General features: G+C 33.8%; 1 non-coding gene across 1 annotated transcript; it reads right to left on the reverse strand.

Annotated features, from left to right (window-relative positions):
• Positions 1-9,070: 9,070 nt before the first annotated feature.
• LOC111725486 lies at positions 9,071-9,194 on the reverse strand. The gene has a single exon (XR_002773542.1). It is a non-coding gene; the product is annotated as a U6atac minor spliceosomal RNA (small nuclear RNA).
• Positions 9,195-12,278: the final 3,084 nt, after the last annotated feature.

Consider the following 12,278-nt stretch of genomic DNA (forward strand, 5'->3'; position numbering starts at 1 on the left):
ATTTTTCTGTTACTTTACTTAATATAATGACCTCCATTTCTGTCCAAGTTGCTATAAAAAGATGTTACTTCTTTTTTTCTCCATGGTGTATTATGTATACGTTGTATATACTTTATTTTCTTTATCCATTCACCTGTTGATGGACCCTTTGGTTGATTCTCTATCTTTACAATTATGAATTGTACTGGAGTAAACGTATGAGTGCCAGGTATCGTTATGATATAAAACTTTCTTTCCCTTTGTGTAGACATCCAGTAGTGAGATTGCAGGATCAAATGGCAGATTTACTGTTATTTCTTAGAAAAGAGCCATGCTGATCTCCATCAAGATGGTACTAATTTACATTCTACCAACAGTGTATAAGTGTGCTTTTTCATGGCATTTACTTCAATATATATATATATATATTTTTTTTTTTTTTACATTTTAGTAAATGGTCATTCTACATTGGTAAGTTGGTATCTCACTGTACTTTTAATTTGTATCTTCCTGATGATTATTGATGCTGAGCATTTTTTGGCCATATATGTACCGTCTTTAAAAAAATGTATGTTCTTGTCATTTGTTTACGTATTAGTGGGTGTTTTTCTTCTTGCTGATTTGTGTTTCTTTTAGATTCTGGATAGTAGTCCTTTGTCAGACATATAGTTTGCAAATATTTTCTCTCATTCTGTAGGTTATTTACCCTTTTCATTATTTCTTTTGTTGTGCTGAATCTTTTTAGTTTAACTAAGTCCCATTGGTTTATTTTTGCTTTTATTGCATTTGCTTTTGGGGGTTAGTCATAAATTCTTTCCTAAGACAGTATCCAGAAGGGTTTTTCCTAGGATTTTTTTTTTTTTTTTTTTTTTTTTTGGATCTTCATTGTTTCAGGCTTTACATTTAAGTTTTTAACCCAAGTCATCTTTTGCATATGATGAGAGATAGGGATACACCTTCATTGTTCTGTGATATGGCTCTCCAATTTTCCCAACAATGTATACTGAATTCTCAGGGTATACTTTTTGCTGCTTTGTCAAAGATATGTTGGTTTTATTTCTGGGTTTTCTGTTCTATTCCATTGCTCTATGTGTCTACTTTTATGATAGTACCATGCTATTCCCTGATGGTTTTTGATGTTGAGTATAGTTTATTATGGCCTTATAGTAGTATAATTTGAAATCAGGTAATGTGACACCTCCAGTTTTGTTCTTTTTGCTTAGGATTGTTTTGGATATTCAGGCACTGTTTTGGTTCTATATGAATTCAAGAATAGTTTCATATAATTTTGTGAAAAATAACATTGGTATTTTGAAAGGAATTACATTGAATTTGTAGATTCCATTGGGAAGTATGTCATTTGAATGGTATTAATTCTTTCAGTCAATGAGCATGGATGTTTTCCTGTTTGTGTCATCAACAATTTCTCTCATCAATTATTTGTTGTTCTTCTTGTAGAGGTCTTTTTTTTTTTTGTTAAATGCATTCCTAGGGTATTTTTTCCAGCTATTATAAGTGTGATTAACTTCTCAACTTGGTTATTGGTGATGTATGGAGATGCTACTGGTTTTTGTACATTGTTTTTAAGATCTGAGGCATTACTGAATTCATTCATCAAACCCAGGAGCCTTTTGAAGGATTTCTTACAGTTTTCTACATATGAGACCATATCATCAGCAAGCAGGGATAATTTTGCTTCATTTTTTTCTAATTTGGATGTTCTTTATTTTTCTTTCCTGATTGCTCTGGGTAGGACTTCTGGTAGTATACCAAATAAAAGTGGTTAAACTGGTCATCCTTGTCTTGTTCCAGTTCTTAGGGGGAAGGCTTTCAACTTTTCCCTATTTTGCATGATGTTGGCTGTGGTTTGTTGTATATGGCTTTTATTATTTTGATGTATGTACCTTTCATGATGAGGGTTTTGAGAGTTTTTACTGTGAAGAGATGCTAGATTTTATTGGGTTTTTTTTTGTTATGTGTTGAGATGATTATATGGCTTTTGTTTTTAATTCTGTTTATAGGGTGAATCACATTTATTGACTTGATTATATATATAGCTCATATATATTGAGCTATCCTACATACCTGGGATAATCACATTTATTGACCTGATTATACATATAGCTCATATATATTGAGCTATCCTTGTTACCTGGGATAAAACCCACTTCATCTTGGTGAATTAACCTTATGATGTGCTGTTGGGTATTGTTTGCTAGTATTTTGTTGAGGCTTTTTGCATCTATGTTCATTAAAGATATTGGACTATTGTTTTCTTTCTGTTGTTGGATCCTTTCCTGGCTTTGGTATTAAGGCAATAGGGGATTTGTAGAATGAATTAGGGAGGGTTTCCTCCTTCTCAATCTTTTGGAAAAGTTTCAGTAGGATTGGCACCAGTTCTTCTCTGTATATTTGGTAGAATTTGGCTGTGAATCAATCTGGTCCAGAACTTTTATTGTTGGGACATTTTTTCTTTTCTTTTTTCTTTCTTCCTTTTTTAAAAAAATTACTGATGCAATCTTGCTACTCATTTAGTGTATTTGAGAATTCTCTTTCTTCCTGATTCAATTTTAGGTGGTTGTATATTTTTACAAAATCTTCTATTTACTCCTGGTTTTCTAGTTTGTGAGTTCATAATTGTTCATAATAGTTTCTGATAATCTTTTGTATTTCTATTCCATTTCTGATGTTATTTATTTAATCTTCTTTATTTTTTTGTTAGTCTAACTAGTGGTTTATCAATTTTGTTTTTCCTTTCAAAGAGCCAAATTTTCATTTTCTTGATCTTGTATTTTGATTTCTTTGTTGATTTTCTGTCTAGACAATCTGCCTACTGTCGTAAGTGGGGTGTTGAAGGATGCCCATATTTTTCACAGGTCTAATATGCTTTTGATTTCCATTTGCATGAAATATCTTTTTATATTCATTTACCTTCAATCTATAAGTGTATTTATGAGTAAGATGAGTTTCTTATAAACAGCATATATCTGAATCGTGGTTTTTTAAATTCATTCTGCCAATCTAGTTTTTAAGTGTTCCACTTAATCCATTTATGTTCAAAGTTAATATTGGCATGTGAGGCTTTGTTCTTGTTGTATCATTAGCTGACTGTTAGTTGTTTTATAAATTCTTTCTTATTCTCTTTTTCATCTTTGTGGTTTGCTGATTTGCTGTCATTTTGCCTTTTAATTCTTTTTTCTTTTTCCATTGAGTGGATTATTTAATAAAACTGTGAGTTTTATATGTTTGTGTGTTTTTATGATGATGAATGTTGACATTTTGACTCCATTTAAGGTTCTTTTGAGCGTTTCCTATAGAGCAAGTCTAGTGGTGATGAATTCTTAGCATTCACTTTTCTGGGAAATATTTAATTTCTCCTTCATTCATGAACCTTATTCTGGCAGGATATAAAATTCCTGACTGGTAGTTTTCTTCTTTTGGAACTGTGAAAATGTTATCTCATTTAGTTCTGTACTGTAAGTTTTCTGCAGAGAGGTCCACTGTTAGCCTGATGAGTTTCCTTTATAAATGACAAGATAATTTTACTAATTTTAAAATTTTTTCTTTCACTTTGACTTTAGTCATTCTGATTGTAACATGCCTTGGTGAAGTCCTTTTTTAAAATTTTTTTTAATTTTTACATATACATGCATTTATTAGGTTTCCACTTTTTGCCTTCACAAAATTAAAAATTTAAGAGTAATAACAATGTTTAAGATAAGGACTAGAAACAAAAACCTCATAAAGAATAAATGAAGATAAATACATTCAGAAAAGAAACAAGATGATTGCTGCAATGAAGTATTAAACAATAATAATAATAGTAATGCAAAGAAAGTAACATTTGCATTGTTAAATAAGAGTATGTCTATCATAGAATGCTTTGACTCTGAGGTTCTGTATGGAGTCATCAATTAACTTCTTATTATTTTTTCCCAAAGTCTCAAGAAATAGACAACTAATATTTAGAAATAAAAATAAAGGATAATTTCAAAAAACAGATAATGCCAAATCTTGTAGACAATAGAAAAAGAAGAAATATTTCAAAATCATTCTGCTTAATCTGGATACACCTGATATTAAAATTAGAAAAAAACACATTATTATAAAGGGGAAATTATAAAGATAATTCACTTTTAAATGAAGATGCAGTATCCTATATCCTAACCAACATATTAACAAGTTGAAGTAAAAATTAATGTTTAAATAATGTACTTTAGTCAAAATTGAATTCCAATTTATGTGAGAATTAGTCACTATTTTTTTCTTATCCTTACCCTCACCCCCCCTCCTTCTCTGTCTGCTGTCCCTTCCCCCATGCCCCACCATGTCATTAATTGTCCTCCTATCAAAGTTGAATATATGGGATTCATACTTCTCCATTCCTGTGATGCTGTACTAAGGATATGTATTCCACCTCCATCCAGATTAGTGCAAATGCTATAAAATCTCCATTTTTTTTAATGGCTGAATAATATTCCATAGTATACATATACCACAGCTTGCCAATCCATTCCTGGGTTGAAGGGCATTTAGGCTGTTTCCACATTTTAGCAATTATAAATTGGGCTGCAATAAACAGCCTAGGACAAGTATCTTTATAATAAAAGTTTTTTTTTTTTTTCCTTCTGGATAGATGCCCAGTAATGGGATTGCAAGATCAAATGGGAGTTCTAGGTTGAGTTCTTTGAGGTTTCTCCATACTTCCTTCCAAAAAGGTTGTATTAGTTTGAAGTCCCACCAGCAGTGTCAAAGTATTCCTTTCTCTCTATATCCGTGCCAGCATCTGCAGTTTTGAGATTTTGTGATATGGGCCATTCTTGCTGGGGTTAGATGATATCTCAGGGTGGTTTTAATTTGCATTTCTCTAATAATTAGGGATGATTAGCATTTTTTCATGTATTTGATAGCCATTCATCTATCTTCTTTAGAGAAGGTTCTGTTCATCTCTCTTCCCCATTGGAGTATGGGATTGTTGGTTTTTTTCTTGTGGATTAATTGAAGTTCTGTATAGATCCTAGTTATTAAGCTTTTATCTGATTCAAAATATGCAACTATCCTTTCCCATTGGGTAGATTGTCTATTTGATTTGGCTGTTGTCTCCTTGGTTGTACAGAAGCTTTTCAATTTAATTAAATCCCATTTGTTTATTGTTGCGGTTGTTGCTATTGTCATGGCAGTCTTCTTCATAAGGAGTCCTTTTAAAAATGTATTTGCCTGGTGATTGTTGGGCTTCCTGGATCTGAATGTCTAACATCTTTACTAGTCCTGTGAAATTTTCATCAATTATTTCCTTAAATAGACTTTTGAAACTTTTTGATCACTTTTCCCCCTGCAGAATAAAGGTAAAAGGTAAATTTGGCTGCTTTATGTCTTTTCAGACATCTTGAAGTCTTTGCTCATTCTTTCTTATTTTTTCATTATTTTTGCCTGACTGGTTTATTTCAGCCTAATTGGATTATTTCAAAAACCTAACTCCAAGTTTTGAGATTCTTTCTTCTGCTTTGTCTAGTCTATTTTTGAAGCTTTGCATGTGTGTTGTATTTCCTTCAAAAAATTTTCAGTTCCAGAATTTGTTTTTATTATTTTTTATAAAATTTGTATTTCCTTGATAAATTTCTCATTCATACCCTGGATTAATATTTTGACTGCTGTGTGTTGGTTTGAAGATTTCTCTAGCATTTTACTCATCTTCTTTAGAATCAATATTTGGAATTCCTTATCTGGCATTATGAGGAATTCTTTTTGATTGGGATACCTTCTTAGACAATTCTTATGTTTATTTGGTGGTGACATATTTCCTTGCTTTTTCATTTCCTGTGGATATCTGCACATCTGATGTAACAGTCACTTGTTCCAATTTTTGGAAATTGCTCTTAATAAGATCTTTTTACCTAAAGATGTGTATGTGTGTGTGTGTGTGTATATATATATATATATATATATGTAATGTTGTTTGTTGAACGGAATACTTTGCTTTAGATTTCTGAGTGCCTGCAGCTGTATGATCTTTGTATGATGCTTTAACCAGAACACAAGGTTAGTTGTATCTGATTTTCTTGGTGGCTTAGGGATAATTTATTAGTTATCCCTAAGCTGTGGTGAAGTTTTTCTGGGGGCTTCATTGCCAGGCCAGCTAGTTTTTTGTGCCCAGTAGTGGAAGTAGTGGACTGAGTATGCCTGATACTAGGCCCCAAAGAAGCTGACTCAGGCAGAGGTGTTAGTGCAAGGATAATTCTTAGGCCTTCAGATGAAGTGGTCAGTAGCTAATAGTTTGAGTAAAGGGCTAGACATGTGACTGAGTTCTTAAGCCCCTGAGCTGCTGGTATAATGTGCAAGGTGTAGTAGTAGTAGTAGTGGGCACACTCACAAGGATGGAAGTGTTTCATGTTGGTGTTACTGGTAGCTGATATTGAGCAGGCTGGTCCCCTGTCCCACTTCTGCCTGTATCTTTGTAGTGGGTATTGTCCTAACTGTGGTTAGGAGATGATAATCTCCCCATTCCTTCCTGATCATGTGGCAGCTATACCATATACCTTGAACTTGTCTTGAGGGTGAGGTACAATTCAGTTGTAAACTCTCAAAATTATGCTAGCTGTGGGCTTTCAGTCAAGAGAGAAGGTTCTTTCAAGCACACAAGATGGGCAAGAAACTGTAGAGAGTTTGGTTTGCTCATGTCTCACATGCTTCAGTCTTACATGAGTGCATAGAAGGGGAATAAGCATTGTGATAGGTGTGTGCAGAAGAGCTTGAACTTTCTTGTAACCTCCTTGGGTGGGGCAAGTTGCCTCAGGGCATACCCAGGTCAAAGGTGGGGCATTGCCTAGATTGTTAACTCCCAGATTGGCAGCTTGTGTCTATGGTTAGAGAAAGTGGGACCCCTTTCAAGCAAACAACATATACAATATGCTGAGGGATAGCCATCTGGTCACATTACAATCTCACAAAACCTAATAATAGGACAGTAAGAATTGTCCTAGGAGCATGTAGGAGAGCTTGGGCTCACCTCTCCCTCCTTAGCTGGGCAAGGCTGCAGCTGTGTCGGTCAGAACTCAGCCTGAGGGTGAGGCACTGCCAAGATTTAAAGTTGCAAAATGATACACTGGGTCTGTGACCACAGAGGGTGGGGCCTTTTCTGGCAAACAGCATAGGCAAGGTTGTAGAGGACACCAAGAGCTAGATGAGGTCTGAGCAAGATGATCTGCAGCTGAGGTGTGGACCTGTGAGCAATTTGTCCGCAGGTGCTCCTTGTGGAGAAAGCCCGAGCCCCTGGCGATCCTTAGGCTTGTAGTTATTGTCTAATACTCCCCTCACCTGTCTTGTACTGCTTCAATAAAAGGCTAGTGTGGAGGTTGCTCTGGGCTATCCTGCAAGTAAGGTTAGCCCGCCTCCTACAAGCTTGTACTTCTGATCTGCGTCATGCCTGGTTCCATCCTGTGGTGATCGAGACCAGGGCCATAGGGGCCCGAGGGGTTGTGACACAAGGTAAGGAGGGGAGTTCCAATTGCTCATGACTTAGTCTCTCAGCAGCCTATAACAAAATGATGGGAATTGACCTAGGTGTGTGTTCGTGAGCTTGGGCTCCTTTGTCCCTTCTTAGCTGGGCAAGGCTAAGGCAGTATCACCTGAAACTTAGCCCAAGGGTGGATTTCTGCCTCTCCTTAATTCCCAAAATTACTCCTTGATTGCAAACTCACACTTGGAAAGATGTCTGGAGAACACTTAGAGAACTGCTATGATTTAATAAAAAAATAAAAAATAGAAAAATATATCTTTTGGCCATTGATATGTCTGCTTTTGAGAAATGTCTAGCCATCTCATTTGTTCTCTTTAAAGGGATTTTTTTTTTTATTCTTGAGTTGTTTGAGTTCCTTGTATAACCTAGATATTAGTCTCTTATAAGATCATTTTTAAATATTTTCTCATATTCAGTAAGTTAGCGCTTCACTCTGTTGATTGTTTCCTTTGCAGTGCAGGAGCTCTTTATTTTAATATGGTCCCATTTGCCTATTTTTGTTTCTGTTGCATGTATTTCTGAGATCTTAGCTATAAAAACTTTGCCTAGACTAATATCCTAAAGTGTTTTCTCTATGTTTTATTTTCGTAGTTTTATAGTTTTAGAACTTAAGTTTTTAACCCATCTTGAGTTGAGTTTTATTCATGGTGATAGAGGTTCAGTTTTATTCTTCTGCATATGGATATCCAATTTTCCTAGTTACATTTATTGAAGATAGTTTCCTTTCCCCAATGTATGTTCCTTGAACCTTTGTCAAAAATCAGTTTGCTGGCTCAACACCTGTGGCTCAAGTTGCTAAGGTGCCACCCACATACACCTAAGGTGGTGAGTTCGAATCCAGCCTGAGTCCGCCAAACAACAATGATGGCTTCAACCAAAAAATAACCGGGTGTTGTCGTGGGTACCTGTGGTTTCAGCTACTTGGGAGGCTGAGGCAGCAGACTTGCTTGAGTCCAGGAGTTGGAGGTTGCTGTGAGCTCTGATGCCACAGTACCCTACCCAGGGGGACAGCTTGAGGCTCTGTCTCAAAAAAAAAAATCAGTTGGCTAAATTTGTGGGTTTATTTCTGGGATCTCTATTCTGTTCTATTAGTCTATGTAGTTGTTCTTATATTAATACCATTCTGTTTTATTACTATAGATGTGATATATTTTGAAGTTAGGGAGTATGATACCTTCAGCTTTTTTCCTTTTTGTTCAGAATTCCTTTTATACATGAATTTTAGAATGTTTTATCTGCCTCTATGAATAAATGGTATTGGTATTTTGAGAGGAATGCACTGAATCTATAGATGTCTTTGAGTAGTATGATCATTTTGATTATGTTAATTGTTCTATTACATGAGCACAGGGTGTCTTTTCATTTGTTTGTCATCTTCAATTGCATTCACCAGTGTTTTGTAGATTTCCCTGTAGAGGTCTTTATCTCCTTGGTTAAATTCATAGTTTTTATTAGGTATTATAAATGGGATTGCCTTCTTGATTTTTTTTCTCATCTATTTCATTATTGGGCTATAGGAATGCTATTGATTTTTGTATATTTTTCTTTTTTTCTCCTTTTCATTAAAGCTGGAAAATAAAATGGTTGTTAGATGCCATGAAGTAGGTGGCAATGTCTTAACTATATGCAAGTCATCAGGCCTGAGGGCCTCTTCCATCCTTGATCAAGGGAAGTTCTAACCTCTTCTTTTATATAACACAATTTTGTATGTTGATATTGTATCCTGCAACTTTACTGAATTTATCGCATCTAAGAAAATTTTGGTATAATATCTGTTTTTTTGGTATGATCTCTGTTTTTCTAGACATAAGATCTTGTCACCAGCAAAGAGGGACAGTTTCACTTCCTCTTTTCCAATTTGGATAGCTTTTATTTTGTTTGCCTAAATGCTTAGACTAGTACTTTACTCTGTTAAATAGGAGTGGTGAAAGTAGGCATCCCAGTCTTATTCTGGTTTTTAGAGGAAAGGCTTTTAGCATTTTCCTATTCGGTAAAATGTTAGCTGTGGATTTATTACCCTTATTATTTTGAGGTATGTTCCATCTATGCTTAGTTTGTTGAGAGTTTTTATCAAAAAGGGTTGTTGAATTGTTAAATACCTTTTTCTACATCTATTGAGGTGATTGTATGGTTTTTGTCCTTCATTCTCTTGGTGTGATGTATCATATTTATAAGTTTGCACATGTTGAACCATCTACACATCTTTTAGATTAATTCCACTTGATCTTCATGCATTAACTTTTTGATGTACTATTGGATTTGGTTTGCTTACATTTTGTTGGGGATTTTTCTGTGTTCATTAAGGACATTGGCCTACAGTTTTTGTTGTATCTATTGCATATTTTAGTGTCAAGATAATGCTGGTCTTATAAAATGGATTAAGAAGAATTTTCTACTTTTTAATGTTTTAGAACAGTGTAAGGAGAAGTGAAATTTGGTAGAATTTGGCAGTGAAATCATCTAGTCCTGGACTTTTCTTTCTTGGGAGATACTTGTTATTACTGATTTAATCTTGTTACTCATTATTGATCTATTCAGGTTTTCTAATTTTTTTTTGATTCAGTCTTGATAGGGTTTATGTATCCAGAAATGTACTGATTTTCTCTAGGTATTCCACTTCATTAATTGTTAAGAATAGCCTCTGATTATCTTTAGTATTTCTGTGGTTTGAGTTATAATGTCTCTTTCTTTCATTTCTGATTTTATTTATTTGAGTCTTATCTCTTTTTTTCTTTGTTAATCTAGGTAGTAGTTTATTGACTTTACTGATATTGTTACCAATCAGCTTTTCATATCACTGATCCTTGCTGTTGTCTTTAGAAATCTCTGTTTTGTTTAGTTCTGCTCTGATCTGTATATGTTTTCCTCCTACTAGCATCAGCTTTGGTTTGTTCTTGCTTTTCTACTTTCTTGAGTTATATGATTAGATTGTGTACATAACATATTTCTGCTTCTAAGATATAGGTGTTTATTGCTATAAACTTCGCTCTTAGAACCGCATTTATGAATTCCATAAGGGATGGTGTGTTGTGTTTTGACTTTTATTGATCTCATTCTTAACTCCTACCTTGAGCCAATGCTCAATTAGGAGCATGTTGTTTTATTTCCATCCATTTATACAATTTCCCAAGTTCCTCTTGTTATTGATATATAGTTTTATTCTATTGTTCTCTGAAAAGGCAATTGATATGATTTTGATTTTTTTTAAATTTGTGGAGACTTGTGTCTTAACATATGGTATATTCTGAAGAATGTTTCATGTACTGATAAGAAAAATGTATATTCTCTAAAAAAAAAAAATGTATTTTCTCTAGATGTTGGGCAAATGTTCTGTAATATATTAGGACCATTTGGTCCAAAGTGCAGTTTAAATTCAGTATTGCATTGATTATCTAGATAATATTTCTAATGCTGAAAGCGGGGTATTGAAGTCTCTCACTATTATTACTGGGAGTCTATTTCTCCCTTTATATCTAATAATATTTTCTTTACATTTCTATATGTTCTGGCCTGGGTGCATATATGTTTAGAATTATTATATTCTCTTGTTGTATTGATCTCTTTATCAATATCTGATGACTTTCTTCATCTCTTTTTTACTGTTTTTTGACTAAAAGGTTATTTTATCTGATATAACTATTGCTATTCCTGCCTATTTTTGCTTTCTGTTTGTATAAAATAGGTTTTTCTATCTCTTTACTTTCAGTCTATGTGTTTTATAGGTGAAACGGATTTCTTATAGGCAATACAAGGTTGGGTCCTTTTAAAAAACCATTCAGCCAATCTGCATCTCAGAAGTGGAAATTTTAATCCATTTACATTCAAGGTTATTATTTGTACATGAGGGCTATGCTTGTTATTTTATTTATTGATTTTTGGTTATTTTAGATATCCTATGTTCCTTTCTCTTTATTGTTTATCATTGTGATTTGGTGTTTTTTCTGTATTGATAACATTTGAATCCTTTCTTTGTCTTCCTAATTTATTTGTTTGCTTTACCAGTGGGGTTTATGCGTTTGTGTGCTTTAATGATGGTAGATACTGTCCTCTTGTTTCCACAGGTAGAACTCCTTAAGCGTTTTTTCTAGGCTCAGGCTAGGGGTGAGGAATTCCTTCAGTTTTTGCTTGCTTGGGAAAGACTGTTTTTCCTTGTTTCATGAACAATATATTTGCAGAGCTATAGCCTTGTTTGATAGAAGTTTTTTATTTCAGCATTTTGAATATATCGTCCTGTTCTTTCCTCGCCTATAAGATTCTGCTAAGAAATTCACGATTAGTCTGATGTAAATTAACTTATATGTAACCAGACACTTTTCTCCTGCTATTTTAGAACTCTCTTTGTCTTTAACTTTTAACAGTTTGACTATAATGTGCCATGGTGAAGATTTTTCAGAATTGTATCTATTTGGAGATCTGTCAACTTTGTATATCTAGATGTCTAAATCTCTTGATAGATTTGGGAAGTTTTTAGATATTATTTAATTAAATGAGTTTTCTATCCCTTTTATTTTTTCTTTGCCATTTTGGACACAAAAAATTCAAATTCTTGTTTCTTTCTTTCTTTTTTTTGGTATCCTATATATCATATAGGCTTTGTTTATTCCTTTAAACTCTTTTTTCTTTAGCTTTGTTTGATTGGGTTATTTTAAAAAACTTGCCTTCAATTTCTGAAATTCTTCATTCCACCTGATTTAGTCTATTGCTGAAGATTTCAAATAAATTTTGTATTTAATACATGAATTTCTCAGTTTCTGAATTTCCGTTTAGTTCTTTTTTTTTTTTT

Source organism: Otolemur garnettii, unplaced genomic scaffold, assembly GCF_000181295.1.
Source record: "Otolemur garnettii isolate 467f Iridium unplaced genomic scaffold, OtoGar3 scaffold00041, whole genome shotgun sequence".
Taxonomy (NCBI): Eukaryota; Metazoa; Chordata; class Mammalia; order Primates; family Galagidae; genus Otolemur; species Otolemur garnettii.